Raw genomic sequence first — 22,124 nt, forward strand, 5'->3', positions numbered from 1 at the left:
TCCACACAGAGATGGCCGAGAGTGGAATTGAACCCTGGTCTCCTAGCTATGAGGTCTGCACGCTAACCACTCGATATTTATTATTCTAATGTAGTATACACCATTTTTATTTACATTGATAAACACTAGTTAAAGAGCACTCTGACAGGAGAATATTTTTTTTCTGTTTTCTACAGGGGAAAAAATACCGTCTTATATTCTGGTCAAATAAGTTAAAATCATACATTCATGGCTATAATGTTGTAAAGTCGAACTAAAAAAAAACATTTAATCCACGGTGACAACTTGGCTAAATCCAAGTGTGATAGTTACAGCGCTCATTATTGGCATGGCCGTGTCAGAAGTAAGCGAGACCGCCAAGAGGGGGAGGGGCTGTTCCACCATACAGTAAGAGGTTGTGTCGGTGTCTTAGCGGCATGGAATGCTAATCGGCCTCGGAGGCACAGAGCTGCAGCAAATCAACTCCTCAGAGCGACATCACCGCCTCGTCTGACATTAAACCTCCACCACCCCTGAAATGTCTCATCTCATAGTTGCAGAAAAAAGTGAGAGGAAGTTGTATAAAACTTTCCAGCCGACCCGTTAAAACCCAACTGACCTGTTGCTTTTGTTATGATTGCTACATCCGTCAACTTTGACGCCGGACATTTTTTCAGTTTACAATCTTAACTGGTGTAGACGTGTGGAAAAAAATGAGAAACCCTGTGATGTAACCCCCGACACAAAAAGGTTGAAAATGTGCCACACATCCACCCCCCGTGTGGCCTGAGCAATTATTTTTCTGCCAAATACACTAAAACCTTGGTTAACATCATTAATTTGTTCTCTAACCAACACAGATGTTAACCAAATCAAATTTCCTGTGAGAAATAATGTAAATCCAATTAATGTGATCCAGAAAGTTGTCCAAAAATGTTAATTTTTTTATAGTATACAAAGCAATTTGAAATGCATATCAATGATGATGGAATATGATAAATGAACATTTAAGGCTACTTTTTGATTTAACCAATCACTTTGTGATTCCTGACAGGACTGAAAACAGGAAGATGGTGGTGGTTGATCTCAAAATACCACAAAATACTGTAGTTATTACATGTTATCATGACGGTACCTTTTACTACATGGTTACGGCATGGATATAAAACCATAAAACCTTGTTGGGAGCTTTTGGGGGGAGGGGGTGTTAATAGCGGCCTGTGTATGCAACATAGGTCTCTCCCATTACATACAATAATGAGCTGTTTCTTTTTATCTGTTTTTATACATGTGTTTATGTCTCACATAAGGATTGTGAATGATAGGCAAAATAAAAGAAAGGGAAGTTTTCTTTGAAATGTCCATTTATCCCTTTCATCTGTCCTATTTTTAAACCTATAATTGACTGACAATGTATATAAAATTTAATTGGATTTCCATTGTTTCCCATGGGAATAATTATTTCGGTTTTGGTATGTTCAGTTTTAGATGTAACCTTTGGAATAGATTAATCACAAAAAATGAGGGTCCGATGTATGCTAAAGCATTTTGACTGCAACACATTGAGGCCGGCACTAATGCCATCTTTTCATAGCTATTTTTAGCAGGAACCTGCATACTAGTAATGTGTAATATTTACATCTACCCATGTGAGTATACTTGACCAGAACGACTCAATAAGTCGTTCTGAATGCAAAACATGCTAATGTTAGCTCATGTATTGAGTCAAATAGTATTTTTTTTTCTTTGAAACAACTCTTACCTAGGCCAAGAGATTGATACACACAAGCCAACCAGTTTTTCTTCCTGTCACTCTCACATGCGCACCCACACAATCAAGTGACCTAGTATGTACTGTTAAATTGGACCAAAAAATGGTAATTTTTCCGTTCAAATGTGAACATCAACAGAGCAGCAGAGCTTGGGGGAAAGCAGAGAGTGTATCTGGCTTACAGCCACGCCCATATAAGGAAGTCCGCTCCTCTGTGACATCACAAAGAGGCAGTTTTACCACGCCTTTTGAAACCGTACGTTTTGAGCCATCCCAAACTTTGTTTAGGGCTCACTTCCAAATGCGTAAACCTCATTACCTGAAACTTTGGAATCCTTTGGAATCACAAGAATACAACATTCTAACTATATAGTTCAGAAAAGTGTATAAAGCATAATAGGTCCCTTTTTAAAAAGTCCTTTTATTTTTTACTTCTTATTTTGAAATGAACTTGACATGAGCCCAGCGTGACCTCCTGGTGCCGCCACATTTGTGCCCAATGGTTGGTAACTACCATCCATGAATGTCGTCACCTCCAGAATGCTAATAATGCATCCATTCCTTTATGTGTGCCCTCCACCGTTCCGCCCGTTAACTCTTGTATGCGCTCCATCGTCACACTCCTCGTGACACCTTGACGTGCTCACCAGAGAGTTGCGTCGCAGCTTTTGCCGAGGCGAACAGGGTAAATATATTTCACCTGAGCGACTTTCATTTTCTATATGGTGTTTGGAAGTGGCAGCGAAAATAGTTTATGTTCTGTTAGCGTAAACGTACGACAGAGAGAGCAATCTGATATCTTGGCAAGCCTGCGTCATTTCAAAAATATGGCCAAAGCCCTTCTTCTGCTTTGCTTCTGAGAGATGCTCTTTCTACCGGTGATGCATAGACTCTGACATTTTGACAGATGAACAGATTGGAGAGTCCTACAACAAGCAGACTGTTCGATATTTGTGTGTGTGTGTGCTGCCTTTATCCCGCCTGATGATGAAACAACTGAGGCCCATTTCTACAGCACCTTTGAGCTAATTAATTTAGAAAAGAAATCCTCAGGACATTTCAAAGATCAAGGACAGGATTGCAAATTAATTATCCGTTGATCGGACTTCAATTTTACACTGCCCAAACTGAAATATAACACTTGAAATTATTTTTGAAGAAATTTTATTTTCCAAAATGCCATAATTACTTATTACCGTATTGGCGCCGATATACAAATCTGTTCAAAAATGGAACGACTGGATGTTCATGAATGTACTAATCACTTGCTACACTGCAATGAGGTGCATGCCATCTTTATGGGTGACTTTGAGTGGGAGGGGAAGGACATGGAGATGACATTTCCGTAATTTGGGTCACCGCTTCTCATTGAGAGGTGATGATGGGCCCTGCAGCCAAACTAGTTGAGAACCTCTGATATAGATGATCTTTGACGCGTGTTTTTACAGTGCACATCAGTACAGGTAGATTTCAGTTTCTACAATGTATGTTCACTAGACTTATCCCAAATTGAGAAAACTGTGGACCACAAAACCTCTCAGCTCTGCGTGCCCTGAAAAAACCGCGGACGAAACGTAGTCATGTGAGTTTTGAGATCTTGCTTTGTGCACTGTATCCCCAAAAAATGAAGATTCAAGACTCAACTCTTACACCTCCAACATTTTTATTTGTATGCTGCAGAGACTCCTAAATACATCATACATGTCCCTGAAGCCCAATGTTCTCCCATCTAAAAACTGCAGACAAAACACTCACTCCTTTGCTTGCCTAAGCAAATAATTACTCGGATTAATTAGGTGTTCTCAGGATATCCGCAGGCCAATACTCTATTAGAGCCAGCTAAAGCACAGTACAAAATAGCTGTTAACGTTATTCCTGGATGGACGACCTTCTCTGTCAAGTCCTGGGACAGGAGATGATGTACATATATATATATATATTTATACATACATACACACACATAAAGAGAGAGAGCGAGAGACAGACAGAGGACAAAATGAACCGCTTTTGGACACAAGACACTTTATATCTTCTTTCAGTGAAGTTGCAAGGATACGTCCTATGAATGAATGGATGCTAACTCCCAAAAGGAGGCGCATGCTTTTCCTGGAATGTCATTTCAGCATTTTCCCAGCTGGAAGAACTACTTTCAACCACTTCCTGGTAATCAAATGTGTCCTGGTAATTAAACGTTAGGTGTCACAATGGCCTGTTTGTCTTTTCCGACTTTGCCGACAATGGTGATGACAGCGGCGCATTTAGCAGCAGAACATCTCCCCCGAGGACAAACATTAGCACAAAGGGGGCGACGGTGGTGGACAGCAGCTGTTTGCTTTGTGATGCCCCCAAGTGGACAAAGAAATATATGTAAAACTTGGCTAGTTAGCACATGACAGCTGGATAATGTTGGTTTGCAAAGTTCCTCAACTGCCGCTGGCGTCGGTGGGAAATAAAGCCTGTTGCATCCTCGCCTGATGTCCACGAATTAAAGTGTTTGATCGGGAGGTTTGTGGCATCCATGCACACAGTTTTTGCTTCTTAACGCAGACATTACTCGCTCGCACCGTCTGTAGTGTACACAAAACGACCGGGGATGCTTGCTGTGTTTGCGCTGCATAAATCTGTGTAGCATCTGCGACAGTTTGGTTGAAGTTTGAGATGTTTTTGTAATCACTTTTTGGTTTTTTAACTTTTCGGAGTCCTTAAATGACGAAATGGGGGAATGCAGTGTCTCAGAAATGGCCGTCCTGACACATAGAGCATTTTTGCAGAAGATTTGCAGCAGGAATTTTTTCTTGTGGGACTATTTTAAGGCATATCTATTTTTTGAAAATTTTTGACTACCTTTTTGCAGTCCGTACTGCAGAGCACCATTAGCGCCAGTGCCACCTTTAGCATAATATGAAGTGTCCAGATGTGTCCAATGATACTTTAGAAGGAGAAAGTACATGAGAACAAAGACTCTATGCTGCATTGTAGCATCCAATGATTTAGATTCTCTACTTTTAGGGTAAAATGTCCATTTACGTGAAGCGAAAAGTGACAAGTGGGCCAACCTTGGCGGGCCTGATGGAGAATTGGACCTTGATTCCAGACGCTACTTTTACTTCGCTGGCTTTTAACGACTGCAGCGAGGTGACAAGTGATGAGCCGTGTGCGTCAGACATCGCCTCATCCAAAATATACAAGGTTAACATTGTGGCGGTATGCAAAAAAACAACGGCCAAAAAAGTGCATTGTGGTAGAAATCAAGTCAAAAGCGTAGCCGATGAGCACACAAGGGTTTCTGGGTAAAGGAGGACATGTCTGCCTGCTTCATTCTGATGCATGGGAGACAGACAGCAGAATAGATTGGTAGCCTTGGGTGGATAAGGACAGAACCATTCCCCCAGTGAGATGGATTATACCAAGGAGTGGAAATAAATGATCGCAGATTTTAATGGTCTTTTGGTTTGCCCCACCGCCCCCCCTCCCCAAACCCTCAGTCTTCCCAACCGTCCACAAGTTTTACAATGCTGACATTTTCAAACGCCAGATGTCTTGGGAAGCGTTTCAATAGAAACTTCTCTCACTCTCCATTTACTTCATGAATGAATCAGTCAATAAATCAATCAATCAGTGTTTGCTTTAGACTTCCATCCTAATCCTTAATCCTACAGATACGCACCCTAGGAATGTCTTATATTCGGGTCAATACAGTATTAAGAATGTCCATAGTCAGTTTTCCCAGGGAAATGTAAGCCACTATAGCTGCGTAGACCACAAAGTTAAAGCTAAAAGTGGGCAACTGTCAACATGTTAAATTCATAAGCTGACATGTCAGTGCTGTCACAGCGTCCGAGCTTTTGGATTATTCAATTTTTTAAAAGGCATCACTTGATCCAAATGTGGAAAGACAGCCCAAAGGACCAGAGTGGTCTTTTTATTTTACTTCTGATAGAGCTACGCTATGGCTTTGAGGTGATCCCCTACAAACTTCTAATTAGTGACCATTTGCAATGTTCAATCTGCAGTTTGGATTTTCCAAAGGCTAGTCAGGCCATCGTCTACCTTGTGAATCCATTTTCACATCACAACATTATCTGTGTTTTCCTGTTAAACTGGCGCTAGGAACTACGAAACCGTCATTTTTATTCCGGTATGTTTTAAACCACTACAGTCATCCCTTGCCATATTGCAGTTTGACAGTTGCTCTGTCACTATATTGCATTGTTTGCAAAAATTAATTACTAAACGATTGTGGTTTCATCTGGATATGGTCCATTATTAGTCAAAACATGTCAAGTCATATGTAGTATTTTGGTCAATAATGGTGGCAATATTGGAGATATTACCTTCTATTACATTACCTTAACACTGCATAAATGATGGAGTTAAAAGTTCTCTTCCCTTTCTGTGTGGAAGTGGTAGGTTTTTGGCTTCGTAAGTTCAGAAGAAATGAATTTGAGGCTAACTGATTGGTGTGTCCAGCTAAGAGTTGATAGCATAAGAGTTGCACAATATGTTGTAAACAATGTACTCAGGTGACTATCTGGGTGTTTTTCTGTGACTACAGGGTTCTAATAATAAAAAACATATGTAAAAAGTAATTAACAGGTTTTCTAAGCTCTACTCTGTCAAGACCGGTGTTTGGAAAGAGAAAACAAATATCTGTGTGTGTGCCTGTGTGCTGAGAAGAAAAGCTCTGACTAGTTTGTGAGGAATTTATTTTTTTTTTCAAGAGCCAATATAAGTTGTACCCACAACAACAGTTTAATACAATGATCAAAGTTTCCCTCCATGTGGTGAATATGAAACAACCCCCTTGTTTTCAAGATATGTTTTTGGAAAAACTATATTTTTATAAAATGTATATGAGTAACAGGAAAACAAGCTCTGACTTGCTTGGGGGTGAAGTTTTTTTGTATGTATAAATCATTAGACCAAAAACAATATAAGATAATGGCATCTTACATTCTAATCAACACTGTAAAATCAAACACACAAAAAAAACATGTGAGTGACAGGAAGAAAAGCTCTGACTCACTTGGTTGTATTTTTGCCGATTGTTTTCTAAGAGAAAATACTGTCCTATATTGCTCAGTGTGTGCTATCCCACCAGATTAATAGCATGAAATTGAACTAAAAAGTTAGAGACTTGCATTTTCTTCAAAAAATAGCACTAAAATTGCTATAGCTAGCCACAAAAACGCCACATTTTGCCATCATTTCAAAGATTCTCCATCTTCTACTGTTTACAGTTAAAGGCTCACTTCCATCATCCTGCCTTTCTTTGCACCAAGCGAAGGGCATCGCACATTAATGACATTCATTACCCGCCTCCATATTATCTCCAAAACCACTCCCTAGCGCATTCATCTTGGCAATTTCAACATTACATATATATATATTTAAAATACAGTGTCAGAGCAGAATAATGTACGTGGCCATTACATTATTTTTTTATGGAAATGTAGCCCAGGGTTGTGGAATAAAAAATGACTCCCTTTCCTAATTCGTGTTATGATAAGTTCCATACCTGATTGGCTCCATAGGAGGCAGATCTGTCTTCATGAGGCGTCGTGAGGTTGCTGACACCTATTTAAAAGCGGGGCTAATCCATTTCTTTGATTTATTTGGTAACAGTGTGTAGTTAATGTTGGTGGTGGAGAGAGAAAAAGCAAAACTAATATTAAAACGAATATAACTTTGGAAGACCAGATAAGTATCAGGATTAAAGTCCTTTACCACTCTTTCTATTTGACTGGAGTGGAACAGCATTGGCCAAAACTGTGTACGTGCATTGTTTATGTTGCCATTTTTCTTTCTGTACTTGCTATTTTAAATTTGCTGCATTTCTAGGAAGCCCTAATACACTTAAGTGCCTGCCATTGTAGTTTACGAGGTAATGCTCTAAAGGTAAACAGGCTCTAATATCACAAAGTCAATGCAGTCCTCTATTTTGTCCTCTATCTGCAAGCTTTTTTTGCAAATGTTGCATAAAAATGTGCATGAAGTTACTTTGCTAGGGCAATGATCGGGCAAGTAATATGATTAATAAGTAAAGGGGAAGACAAGATATGAATTACGGTGCTAAGCACAACTTTCGTGACACCTCCCTCCATTGCTCGCTGGCCTACCAATATTCCTATATCGAGGATTGGGAGGACTTTTGGAGCATCCGTCAGCGTCACACTGACCGAGCCTTGGTGTTAAGCGTACAGGGAGGCAGCGTATGAAGCATGGGGGAGGGTAAAAGTGAGCAATAAAGATTGATGGGCAAGGGTCTTCTGGTTCTCTGTCATCATTTCAGGAGGATATGAAGCCTTAAACTGGGACTAACCAGGACTAGCCTTGCTTTTGCATGTTATAAATACTAAGGCACCACGAGGACACTGGAAAGAAACAACACTATCCATGAGAAATGTTCCTGCGCTTCCATACACAGCAGATTAGACTGAGGAAAATGGCTTTAGGGTAGCCATGTAGCTTAGGACAGCGCCACGTCGATAACTAATCCTGACCTTTCCACGCGCACCAAATTGAAAAATAAGAATAAGCGGGAAAAAATAGATGGTGGACACTATCGAGACGGCGTTGCATCGCTTCCCATGCTAATGGTTCAAGAGTTGACTGCATCTACTTTTGACCTATTCTGTCCTTGTGGTTCCAACCTGAAGAACCATATTCTATCTTCCATTCACAGATACACATGATAGACGACATGCGATACATGACCTATACAAATCTAAATCATGCCTCCATGCCTCATTAAACGAGGTTACGTTTAACCTTTACATGGCTTGACAGAGACGCTTGCATTGTCATACCTGTTAGAGCCGGAAATTACTTTGGCAGCGCGTGTCGCCACGCATCTCGCAGTGCCGAATATATTTGGTTACATTACCCAACCAACCATGGAGTGATGCAACCCTCACTGGAGTTCCCCCGCCTGTGGGACCACCACTACGACGAGAATCGACCTCTGCCGAGGTTCGTCACCATAAACAACAAGACTACAGCAAAAATGCTAGTCAGACATATTCTATATCACGGCCCCCAGCCACCAGTCTGTGGGCAGAAACAATGACTTACAAAAATAGCTTTATAAATACGAACGTTGAATTTTATCAATCCATCCATTTTCCATACCGCTTATCCTCATTAGGGTTGCAGGGGTTCCCAATTTGATCCAAAATTGGGCATCATTTAGGAGTGTGATGAAGTATGGATATATCAAACTATCATAACCTTACAAGTGACACTGCAATATGCAAGAAGCGTCGCATGAAGCACCTTGTTCATCACCACACTCGTAGAGAAGACTCCGCCTAGTACAGGAGTCGGCAACCTTTATTATCAAAAGAGCCATTTTGCAACCTCACCCACAAAAGAAAAATTGTATGTAGCCAAAAAACAAGTCAGAACTCAGCCATGATGCATTCATGGTCTCACAGAAAGTCACATATCACAAGTCACAAGTCTCAACTCTTTTTAAAATTTTGCATTTTCCCCATTCAGGTGTCGGGTTGTTGATACAAAAGTATCCAACTGTAGGATTTCCAACTGTATATAATTTTTGGAACAAAATAATGGCCAATATTTCCAAAGTGTATATCCCTTTACATACAATTCTTATTACAAATTATTTTATTGTAGCTTTTCTCAACATTTCCGGTGGCCTGCAATGGGAGGCCCCTGCCTTACAGCATGCTTGTGGATATGATATGCTGCTTAACATATTTGAAAATATATGCCCCATAATACATATACATATACATAATACATATAATACCCCCAAAAGCTATACTTTTACAGAATTGGCTTCTTTTATAATATAAGATTAATATTTATATCAGCACACGTAACAGTGGAAACGTATAGTTTGTACATTGTATTGAATTGTATCATGTTTTTAAAATATTTTAGTTTTTGAATCGTATCGTAAAGTGAATCGTAATTAGATGCGTATCGAATCGTTTACCATACTTACTAGATATAAAAACTTCTATCTGCTATTCATATGATTAATTATGAGTTAACTACAGACCGGACATGATTAATCACGATTAAATATTTAAATCGATTGACAGTGCGATTATTTTCATTACATAATAACAGTGACAATGACATTGCCTCTTATTCTAGCAAATGAGAAGAACTTTATTATTTACTTTTGAGCATTATCATTAATTAAGCGATATTAGTATACAGTTTTTATCTTTTTTATTGTTATTTTCTTGTCTGAATGTTTGTGCGCAATAAAACTCTCGTATGAGGTGTGTGGAACACCTACTTAAGTAAATCTCTTCCTCACTTGCCCAATAAACAGTCAAGCCGTGTATTTATACTTGAATAAACAAGCCAGTGTTTACTAATAGGATCAAGTGAATTGTGGGATTATTGTCTAACAAGCTTAACACTGATGCTTCCTTTCTTTCAAACAGACGGTGCTCCACTTGAGGGCAACATGAGCAATAAAGCTCTTTTTTTTAATGTTTAGGCCATTTCTGTTCATGCCAAGAGCTGCAGGTAACAAATAGCAGATCAGCCAGAGTTCATGTCAGCTGGGGAATTGCTTTGGTGCATTTCAATGCATTTTGTCTCCCTATAAATCTTATCTGGCATGTACATTGGAGCTACTCATGTAAAGACATGTTACATGCACCTGTTACCTTTTTGATTGACAGCTAATTGCTGTAAAATGAGTCATATGTTCACTATCTTAGCCCACAGGCCTATTGTCATGCAGGCGCTCTGCTAAACAGGCCCCGGTCGTCACTCATCTATGTGCTTGACGGGATGTTGCTATCTCGCCCGCCGCTGACTGATGATAGGAGGTGCAGGCGCAGGGAGTTAGCGTGTTAGCACCTGACGGAGAGGAGGGGCTCTGAAGCATCCCTTCCTGACCGGGGGAGCTAATGGGCATTCCAGTGTCACAGGATTAGTTGAAAGGCCAATATGGTGCTGATAAAAAAAAGAATCAAACAGGAATCACTGTTATAGAATAGCAGTCCTGTCACTACAAAGTGGATTAAAACAGGAAGTATGGGAAAGTGAATGAGCATGAACAGTGAACAGTTTTTCGGACAATAATGCAAAAAAAATAAAATAAAATAAAAATGAAATTAACTTCATGCATTCATTCATCTTCCAGACCCCTTGTCCTCATTAGGGTTGCTGGTATGCTGCAGTCTATCTAGAATCAGGGAATCTGGTCTTGATGGGGACTAACATTACGTTTCTCCCAGGATTGTTCACATTTTTTAGTTTCAATGCTCACTTCACAAATAACTGTGAACACCAATAAAGAAGATGTCACGGTCGTGCATCGTTGGCTTTGTGTAGCGACCCCAGGATGCAGAGAACAGGACCAAATACAGGTAAAAATATGTATTGCTTGCAATAATAGCAGCAGCAGAATAAAGCACCTCAGGTAGGCAGACGGACAAATGATAATGATCCCACGCAGGGAGAAGCACGCACCTGAACTATATACAATCAGGAGAAATTACTGACAGGTGAGGGTGATGAGGGCAATAAAGGAAGACGAGGCAAAGCAGGAAGTTACAAACAAAATAAGAGTGTCCAAACAGAAACTAAAGCCCAAGAAGGTAATATAAGCAAGCTGTCACACAGGGCGTGAAAGAAGAAGCCGTAGAGCTAAAAAGGTTTGTCTTACCATGATAAAAAAAAAAGAGTGTCCAGCTCAGTGAACATTTGCAACACAATATCATCCAAATGAGGTGTTTGCGGTGGTTTGCATGGTTTGGGTTCATGGTGTGGAAATGTGTGGTTGGTAATGCATGTTTAACAAGAGTTATTATGTATTCACATTTACAGTGAAGAAAATAAGTATTTGAACACCCTGCTATTTTGCTATTTCTCCCACTTAGAAATCATGGAGGGGTCTGAAATTTTCATCGTAGGTGCATGTCCACTGTGAGAGAGATAAACTAAAAAGAAAAATCCAGAAATCACAATGCATGATTTTTTAACAATTTATTTGTGTGATACAGCTGCAAATAAGTATTTGAACACCTGTGTATCATCTAGAATTCTGACCCTGAAAGACCTGTTAGTCTGCCCATTAGAAGTCCACCTGCACTCCATGTATCATCCTGAATCAGATGCACCTGTTTGAGGTCGTTAGCTGCATAAAGACACCTGTCCACCCCATACAATCAGTAAGACTTTAACTTGTAACATGGCGAAGACCAAAGAGCTGTCCAAAGACACCAGAGACAAAATTGTACACCTCCACAAGGCTGGAAAGGGCTACGGAGCAATTACCAAGCAGCTTGGTGAAAAAAGGTCCACTGTTGGAGCTATCATTAGAAAATGGAAGAAGCTAAACATGACGGTCAATCTCAATCGGAGTGGAGCCCCATGCAAGATATCACCTCGTGGGGTCTCAATGATTCTAAGAAAGGTGAGGAATCAGCCCAGAACTACACGACAGGACTTGGTCAATGACCTGAAAAGAGCTGGGACCACCGTTTCCAAGGTTACTGTAGGTAATACACTAAGACGTCATGATGTGAAATCATGCATGGCACGAAAGGTTCCCCTGCTTAAACCAGCACATGTCAAGGCCCGTCTTAAGTTTGCATATGACCATTTGGATGATACAGAGGAGTCATGGGAGAAAGTTTTATGGTCAGATGAGACCAAAATAGAACTTTTTGGTCATAATTCCAATAAGCGTGTTTGGAGGAAGAAGAATGAAGAGTACAATCCGAAGAACACCATCCCTACTGTGAAGCATGGGGGTGGTAGCATCATGCTTTGGGGGTGTTTTTCTGCACATGGGACAGGACGAGTGCACTGCATTAAAGAGAGGATGACTGGGGCCGTGTATTGTGAGATTTTGGGGAACAACCTCCTTCCCTCTGTCAGAGCATTGAAGATGGGTCGTGGCTGGGTCTTCCAACACGACAACGACCCGAAGCACACAGCCAGGAAAACCAAGGAGTGGCTCCGTAAGAAGCATATCAAGGTTCTAGCATGGCCCAGCCAGTCTCCAGACCTGAACCCAATCGAAAATCTTTGGAGGGAGCTCAAACTCCGTGTTTCTCAGCGACAGCCCAGAAACCTGACTGATCTAGAGAAGATCTGTGTGGAGGAGTGGGCCAAGATCCCTCCTGCAGTGTGTGCAAACCTGGTGAAAAACTACAGGAAACGTTTGACCTCTGTAATAGCAAACAAAGGCTACTGTACCAAATATTAACATTCATTTTCTCAGGTGTTCAAATACTTATTTGCAGCTGTATCACACAAATAAATTGTTAAAAAATCATGCATTGTGATTTCTGGATTTTTCTTTTTAGTTTATCTCTCTCACAGTGGACATGCACCTACGATGAAAATTTCAGACCCCTCCATGATTTCTAAGTGGGAGAAATAGCAAAATAGCAGGGTGTTCAAATACTTATTTTCTTCACTGTATATTCATATTTACCTGTGTATGCTGGTTAGACACACTGGCTAGACAGTGTCACTGAGGAAAGGACAGGGAGCAGAACTGGAGCTAGCAGAGATGAGGATGCTGAGGTTCTCATTGGGAGTGACCAGGATGGATAGGATCAGGAAGGAGTACTACATCAGAGGGACATTACATGTCAGAGGCCTTGAAGATAAAGTCAGAGAGGCCAGACTGAGATTGTTCAGACATGTCCAGAGGAGAGATAGCGAATATATTGGTAGAAGGATGCTGTGTTTAGAGTTGCCAGGTAGGAGACCAAAAAGGAGGTTTATGGATGTAGTGAAGGAGGACATGAGGGTAGTTGGTGTGAGCGAGACAGATGCAGAAGACAGGGTTGGATGGAGGAGATTGATTTGCTGTGGCGAGCCCTGAAGGGGACATCCCAAAGAGAAAGAAGAAGAAGAAGCTGGTTTGCAAATAGCCTGTGAGAAATTCATTGTAAAGTTGCTCAAAAAAAAAAAAGTTAATATCATCAAACAATTCATGGAGGGGTTTAGACATTTAATCCAAAAATAATTGTGATTAGCACCCTCATTTAAACCATACAAACTTTTATGACCCTTGATCTTAAAAGCATCGGAATTAAGAAGCGTTAGGAATCGGAATTGGAACTCAAACGATGCCCAACCTTAAGCCTATCTCAGCTGTCTTCGGGCGTGAGGTGGGGTAAAATCTGGACTGGTTGGCAGCCTAAATGAAATGAAATGAAATTAAAAAAATGAAATTAAATTGAAAAAAAAAAGTATGTTTGCACTGAAATCTTCAATGAATAATTCTGTTTCAGATTGGGAAAATAAGTAAGTAAGTAACAGCCCGTAAAAGTCAGCGTTTCTCCCACCTTTTTTCCATGTGACTGTTCTGTATGAACATGTGTTGTCACAATAATGTATAGTGAGGTACTGCAATTACTACTGAAATTCTATTATCATCACAGCCCTCATATAACGGAATGGGTGTGGATGAAAAAAAATAAAAGGCAAATAATAAATGCTGGATCTAATTTTACAGCTCTGATGAATCAATTTGACTACAGGCAGGATGGCGCCTGTGCGCAAGGGTATTTCCAGGATGTGTAGTTTGACACCTGACACTCACATTTGGGTGCATCCTCCACCCGACAATCAAGACAGGGATGAGTGAATGGCTAAGGTGTCAATTTAGCAATATCTATGCATGAAACTGGACAGCGTTTTCTAGAAGATCAGTGCGTCCCCGCTGATGTTGTCTTGTCCTCTACATGTAAGTGAATGGGGGGGGTGTTAAAGAGGATGGCAGGGGAGTGGGCCGACAAATGCTAAATGGATGCAATGCAAATGGCACCGGATGACAGAGGAATCAATTTACCTTATTGAAACAAATGAGAGCAGCTCAGCCTTTTTTTTTGGGCTACCCCCATTGTGTTTGTAATTAACCCTCCCAACCTGAATTCCCTGACCCCTCCCTTTGTACACATGCCCCCCCCCCCACTGCCTACCACCCTCCTCTTACCGTAATGAAAAAGCCTCAGAAGGTGGTGGCAGGTAAAAAATAACACAGGTGCCGTAATGGTGATTCATGGGCTGGGCTGGGGGGGGCTACACTAAAAGACATAGGAAATCTGCCTGGGTGAGCATTTAAGGAAGGGTACGTCACGTATGAATGAGGACAGCCCCCCACCATCAATGCTTATAAGATACGTCCATGCAATAACCAAATGGCTTGCTTCACAGCGACCTCTAAGCTAAGTGAGCAGCACAATGCCTGTTTTATATAGTGATGTCCTATTGAAATGCCCCTTGTTTAAAAGGGATGCCACATTGACACCCACTATTCCCCCGGCCAGCACAGCCATTGTGTGGGGGTCTCAGGGCCTGGATCAATAGTTAGAGAGAGCAAAAGGAGGCTGCGGAATCAATGCGACCTCCAGCTGCTGCCCTTCCAAGCCACTCTGACACCTGAGGCAATCTCAAACGTCCTCTGCTCAAATGCCACCACCGCCGCTACCATCAGCAGGGCCACGGGCCGCTGAGCAGCCGCTCATGCGGCGACTCCCGAATCAGGCGGCGTTATGCAAACCGGGGTTTCTCATCCGCGGCGAAAGGGCCTTGGCTCAGCATTGCAACATAAGCAAAGCCCGGGAATGTCAATTACTTGTCGACTGGCCTCGTGCTTTATGTTCAAATTGGGAATAATCTGGGGGGGCGTGATGTGCGTAGAGGTGACACTCTTTGCATGGCTTTACGTGGAAAATCGGATTAGTCAGACTTTTTAGGATGTATGGGGAAAAAGGTTGTCCAAACTTTTTCCACAAGGGCCGCGGACAGAAAAATATAAAGACGTGAGGGACCACTTTCATCCATTTTGTAATCCAATGTAGCTCAAAATATACAAATCTCAAACCAACCAGGAGACTGAAAGGACAGAGAAGGGTGTACAAGCTCTGGCATCCCCATAGGCCATTTGGGGCTTTTTGGCACATTCTAAAAATATAACAAAAACAGCAAAAAAAATCTGCAGTAATTTTTCAAAAAGAAAGTCAAAATGTTAAGAAAAAAGTTGTATTCTAATAAATAATAAAAAAATAATAATAATTTTACAAGAATAGCGTAATATGAGGAAAAACAGCGTAATTTTAATAGCATCATGTTGAAATATTACAAAAAAAAATTAAAAATAACAATTGTACTTTTGGAAAATTGTGTTGTGGGGAAAAGTCACAAAAAGTTATGAAATAAAAATTTACAAGTCATAATTTAAGTCATAATATTAAGTGAAAAAGTTGTAGTCTAATGAGTGAAAGAAGTCACAATGTTATGAGAATAAACTAATGAATAAAATCATGTCATTTTAGTAGCTTAGAGTTGAATGTTAAAGACTTATTATGATAATTTTCCTACCCTTTGTATTGAGTTGTGGACTCCTATAGAGCAGCTACACACAATAACCCACACAGAAAACTTTCTAGATCTCCCAAAAATCTGCAGCTATTCCATCTGTATTTTATTGGCTTTCCAAAAGGGTCTGTTTTAATTCATTCCACCTATGGCCCGCCTCCAGGCATGCCCACTCCGCTGTGATTGGTCAATGAATAACATCTTGGAGAGATAATTCAAAAGTGTTTAGGAGCTACTGGCAGATGGAGACCCCTGACTTATGAACTCAAAGAGTAGGCACTCATTGTCGCACACACTTTGTCAGAAGCACCGCTGGTGCGGTGGAGCTCAGGAAAACCGGAACGTGTGGCCGCTGCCTCCAACCTCGCCTGCCCGAGGAGGAGCACTCATTGTTGGACACACTTTGTCAGAGAGCTCAGAAGCCAGACGGGAGGGCACCGCCTAAATGCACAGCATGTCCGACATTAATGTACCTTTCCCAGCGAGAATACCCTGCTTCTGACTTCAGCAACAAACTTCTTCCAGGGCTCACTTCCAAATGCGCAAACCACATTATACGTACACATGTTGCTTTATAAAATATAAAAGTGGTCCTTACATCCTTTCATTTTTCAGTATGTGGCCTTTGGTGGAAACATCTTGCACAGTCCTGCTATACATACTCACCATTTGGGGTGTGTTGAGTCTAACGTCTGGGTACGCTGTACTGAATTTTATGCGTATGTGTGAAAATGTGCAAATTGAGACAGCCCCTGACGAGCCAAAGCCTACCCCTACAAGTTTACATCCATTTTTTACATCCTAATTGTAATTAGTATTAATCATTGCCTGGAGATGCTCCCCTGAGGGGATGTGGCTATTAGTTATCATGAAAAAAAGTGTGCTTGTTTGCTAATAATAAAGGTCTGAGATGGAAAGGGGGAAGGTGAAGGAGGTATGGGGAGTGGGGGGGATACCTGAGGAAGCAAACGTTGGAATCCTCCCGCTGCTTAGCCAAGCATTTTCTAGCGAGGCAGAGGGCGGCTTAGCCCCGAAATAGAGGAAGAAGATACTGTTATTAACCACGGTTAGAAGGGTGAAATAAGATAAAGAACAAAGAATGTGCTCGCTGTGCAATAGAAGCCATGGAAGGAGGACATTTGCTTGTAAACATAAAGGTAATATCACAGCTGTCAAGGGACTATATTCAAGCGCTGTATTTTATCCCCAACATGGGCGAGGTCACTGCGTGCCCAGAGGGAAAGTCGCTGCACATAAATTTCCATGCACCTTTCATCTAACAATGCCGAACATAACTCTCGTGGGGAGAAAGTTCACGCGATACATAAATTTGGGGTCAAATGTTACAATGGCGACGCCGCTCGGCCTTATCTGCTTGCCGAAGGGTGCCGCCGACGCCCTCGCCGCCGCAGGCAGCCTTGTTTGTTTTATCTGTCACCGTTCAGCTATTGGAGTTTGACATTGGGTTCATGACCACTTCAGTTCACCTCCTACTATATCTGATGATTCCGTCGCTCACACTGCTTTTAATGTATTCCGTGGTGATGCACGTCAGAGTCAAAGCGTACATGCCGCGTCTGATTGTTGTGAAGGCTCCCTGCCACCCCTTTCAGTGATGAATAGCGTGGAAAAAGCGCACTCGCTGAGTGGAAATTTGGTCAGCGGATTGTTAGATTTTGGATTTCAGGATGTTCTGAACTCCTGTTTTCATGCAATGTAGAGCAACTCCATTTGTATGTACGTTATGATCATGTGTAACAGTGAATATAAGTACTCTGCTTTTCATTAAACTGCTGCATAACCCGCTTTGAAACTGTAAGTCAAGCTGACAAGCAGATACTCAAGTATTTATTTTTGATGCACATCATATTACCTGGCTTTCTTGGGCTACATAAAATAGATATAGCAGGCCAGATCTAGCCCCCGGGTCATGAGTTTGACAACAGTTCTTTAGGCTTTAAGTAGGCTCATCATCCATTTAATGAAAAAAAAAATTAAACCCGTGCAGAGGTGGATAAAGCTGTTGGATGGTGGACTATCCATGATATTTCAATGCATCTACAGCCATCTTGTGGAGCTAATCAAAAAACTATAATAAGTAGATTAACCACAGTCGCAGCCAATTTTTTTTGGACAAATTAGAGTCCCTGGCGGTTATTTGCTTTTGCACGCACCCGGCGGCCATAGGAGACGTTGTGGTTAATTGAATAGAGGCTTTAATTGGTGCATTTTCAGTATTAAAACTGTATTGTGTGGGATAGCGAGGGTCCACTTTATTACTGAAAGTCTGTGTCGCCATGAGTGTTTTTTCCCAAGCAGTCACAGGAAGTAAAGTCATGCCTGAGAGACAGAAAGGACACGTTCAAGACAAATGGAGGGAGTGAAATAAATATCTATTTAAAAATAGCCTCTCAGCACGGAGAGATGTGAAGATATTATCCTCAAAGGCTGCTGTGAGTGAGGCCGCAAGACGGGAAAAAGGGGCTGTCGGCGGTGAAATATGGACGCCGCGCATTCCCTGACAGCCTATGGCTTTTCCTGATAGCGCCACCACCACGATCGCTGCGGTGATCCATAGACTCTTTGCCGAGCCTTGTGACATAAATGCTGAAGGCGAGATGTTGAAGATCCTCCGCTTGCCGCCACCCTTTTTTTCTCACATCATCCTTTGCCACGTGTGTTTGGGGGATTTGTTACGTCCCACCTGCCTCCCAACATATCAGGACGGCGGCAAGTGGACTGACTTGTCCTTGTCCCCAACCCCCCCACCCCCTCCTTTTTTCAATTTGACAAGGGAAAGCAGCCTTGGGGGACTTTCAGGTCTATTTTCAAATTGACCATTTATAATCAGTTCTCTCAAAGAGGAGGTGTGTTGTTGTGGAAGGTGTAGTGTTTTGTCAGCAAGAACAGATAGGAGCTAGGTGGAGAATTGACCTCCATCGCAAAGACAGAAGAAAAGGAAAAATAAATAGATGCAGCCTATGAAGTTGGGCTTTAATCCTACAAGAAAGTGATGCATACTTCAGAACCTACAAGGTCACGTTGGTCTGAGCATTTACTGCCACCAGGCCATCTGAGCAACGTGCCTAATGTCAATGTGTAAGTTAAAACCAGGTTGTTTATTTACCTAAACAGGACGGGTGTGTTAACTAGAAGAACACAAACCATGAAGTTAATTAAAAAGCATAAAGGAAAACAAGTACATTGTACAACATCGCAGCAGCAGAACCAATGCGGTAAGGTGCAAACTGCTCAGTCTACATTTAATAGCGCATACGTTAATTGTAAACAACAGTACAGCAAGAGTAATATTCATGGAATTTACATCAGCAGCTGAGTAGCAATCATCAGGAGTTTCCGTACAGCCTCAGCATGGATGTTTTTTATACTGTGCTAATTGGTGACCAGCGGTTTTTGCTGTTGACCTTGCACCCAGCGACTATCAGAGATTGCAGTTAATTGAATGGAATAATAATTGGAGCATTTCCGCTATGTCTGTTTACATGTTCTATCATGCGTACATATTTGTCTTTAGTGTACTGTAAATAATAGGAACACTGTACACCAATATTCAGTGTTTTCTGCAATAGGAAATGAGTATAATAATCCAAATCTAGCAATCACACAAAAATAGATCTCTCACAGTCCTAACTGGAGACACCATAGCTCAGGGGTCGGCAACCTTTACTATGAAAAGAGCCATTTTACCCAATGCCCACTGAAGAAAAATAGCCTGGAGCCGCAAAACATATAGTATGTTTAAAACAACATTGGAGGGAATTTGGGGGTATCAAAGTAGTTCAGATAAGAAAAGACGAGTTGGAGTACTCTTGCTAGTATTGGAGATAAACTTACATAAATGGATGTGTAAACTACTGTAAACGTAAAAACAAGTTCCCATGCCGCTGTTTATAAATTATCTCGAATTTATTTTTTAGATTTGTAGGTAAGTATTACTTGTTTTTCTTCATGTACTGAACTGGATAGCAGTCAGAACTCACTCAGGATGCATTCATGGTCTCAGACAAAGTTGGATTTTTTAAAACTCATTACAAAAGACGTGCATTTTCCCCACTCGGGTGTTAAAAATATTCAAGCATCGCAAAGGGAGCCACAATAAAGAGTCTGAAGAGCCACATGCGGCTCTGGAGCCGCAGGTTGCTGACCCCTGCCATAGCTCCACAATAACATTGTAGTCGGAGTGTAACAACACAGCATAATGATGGTTCACTTTAGAAAATAGTCATACAGCTGTCATCTTCATGTAAACAACTATAAAATATGAGAGAAATTAAATTGTGATTATTAAATGTCCCCCAGTGAGTTTTTTTGAACCGGCATTATTGTGGCTGAGATGTCACGCTGAGTGCGAGTGACCCTGAGAATGCCCAGTGCTGGGAGGATTGCAAGGTTTATAGTGTGCATACAGTGTGCAATTCCAATCCTGCATCATTCACCGCCACTTCCATATATGTACATGTTATCATTCATTGTAGCGAAATAGCTTTTCTCTAAATATCGTCATGTTTTAATCACATCATGATTCAACACAAGTGAGCATCCGTGGCTGTTTAGCTAACCATGAAACCCTATACGTATTATTATTCTAACATTTGTATAATATTGTATATTTACGAGCAAAATGTGGATTTACTTACTTGCATGCTTCTCCACGGTAAAACTACTGGATTTTGGATTTCTTTTTTTTCCATCTGTCAGTGCTTGTTTTCCCCGATCTGGCTTGAGGAAAGATTGTCGGCACAGTTGATGGTAGAAGCAACCTTTGGTAAAAAAAACAACAAAAAAAAACACATTCAGTCCCAAACTTTTCTTTATCTGAGGCACATTATCAAAACAACTATCTTCAAAATGTGTCAAAAGAAGTACCGAAGAATACCGGAATGTGAACAGGCTTACATCGTCCGTATGAGCATTCAAGCAAAAGCAACAATGTAGTCCATGTGTAGTTTGAAGAGGACGTTTTCTCAAAGTGACATCCTTCCTCCCCCTTCTCCAGTATAGGACCAAATTGATTTTCAATTATGAAAAATGTAAAATAAGTTAAATATGCCAGCATCCCATCACACATCTACTACAGGAAATATGCCTTGCAATGCTTTTTTGCATGGTTAACATAAGTTTTGGTGTCATTAGCACTTTAACATCACAGGTTGGTTCATTTGGGTACAGTAGGGTAACTTTGTCCAAGTCCATATTTCATTGGGAAGTCCAAATGTTCAGACAGGAGATTTAACACCAGAAGAGGGCTTTCTTCTCCTTGGCATTATTGTTAACCATAAATCCCGCTAAGCAAAAGCTGGGCTGCACTGTATCTGTTTAACAAATAGATGCATGACTAAATAACAATGCAATTCCATCATTTAATGTGTACTCTAAGGGAACTATGTATGCATTTGTACTGTAACAAAAAAAAATCTGATTCTGAATACATATAACACTAATAAAGACATTAAAAACGGCACACAGTGCAGTAGTGGAGCAAGCCAAGATGAATAGACAAGCTCATCAAAAAAGGGTCAGCGCTTTTCCCCAAGAGAAGTCTTTCTATATACAAGAGCGGGAATAAATAAACAATATAACACCAACTAATCCTGGAGAATTTCTCAACAGTGGCCCGTCAAATTGAGCGGAGTAATTTGAATGCACAGCAGGGAGTTGTGGGCCGGGAGCGCTCCTGTGCTTTGCTTTCTCAATCTGCCGCTCATCAAGTTTATCTGCGGCGACGGCCATGTTGTTGTTGAGCCAAGCCTCCGTGACTCACTTTGTAGATGTTGTAGTTTGGAGCCGAGTAGGGTGAGATATAGTCACATTTTTTTTTTGGGGTGTTTGTTTATTTCTTTGCTGGGGCCTCTGAACAGCACTTCACATATATTACATTTGAACACAAGGATATGCAGCTTTTGTTCAGCCTTCCTGTAAAAGTACATACATTACAGGAACAATAAGTGCTAACATTAGTAATCCAAGTGTTGTGTAGTTCTTCTGAAAATCAAATATTGACTAGAAATACACTATA

At 41.1% G+C, this 22,124-nt stretch overlaps 1 protein-coding gene across 1 annotated transcript in view; it reads right to left on the bottom strand.

Moving 5' to 3' along the window:
- Positions 1–22,124, bottom strand: part of gba3 (glucosidase, beta, acid 3) — a 55,257-nt gene that overhangs the window by 19,454 nt on the left and 13,679 nt on the right. The window contains exon 7 of the mRNA XM_078796781.1: positions 20,746–20,868. The gene's annotated coding sequence lies outside the window, so the exon portion shown is untranslated. The remainder of the gene's footprint in view (positions 1–20,745; positions 20,869–22,124) is intronic.

The sequence above is a fragment of the Doryrhamphus excisus genome, linkage group LG2 (genome assembly GCF_037039965.1).
Source record: "Doryrhamphus excisus strain RoL-2023G ecotype Guam linkage group LG2, RoL_Dexc_Guam_v1.1, whole genome shotgun sequence".
Taxonomy (NCBI): domain Eukaryota; kingdom Metazoa; phylum Chordata; class Actinopteri; order Syngnathiformes; family Syngnathidae; genus Doryrhamphus; species Doryrhamphus excisus.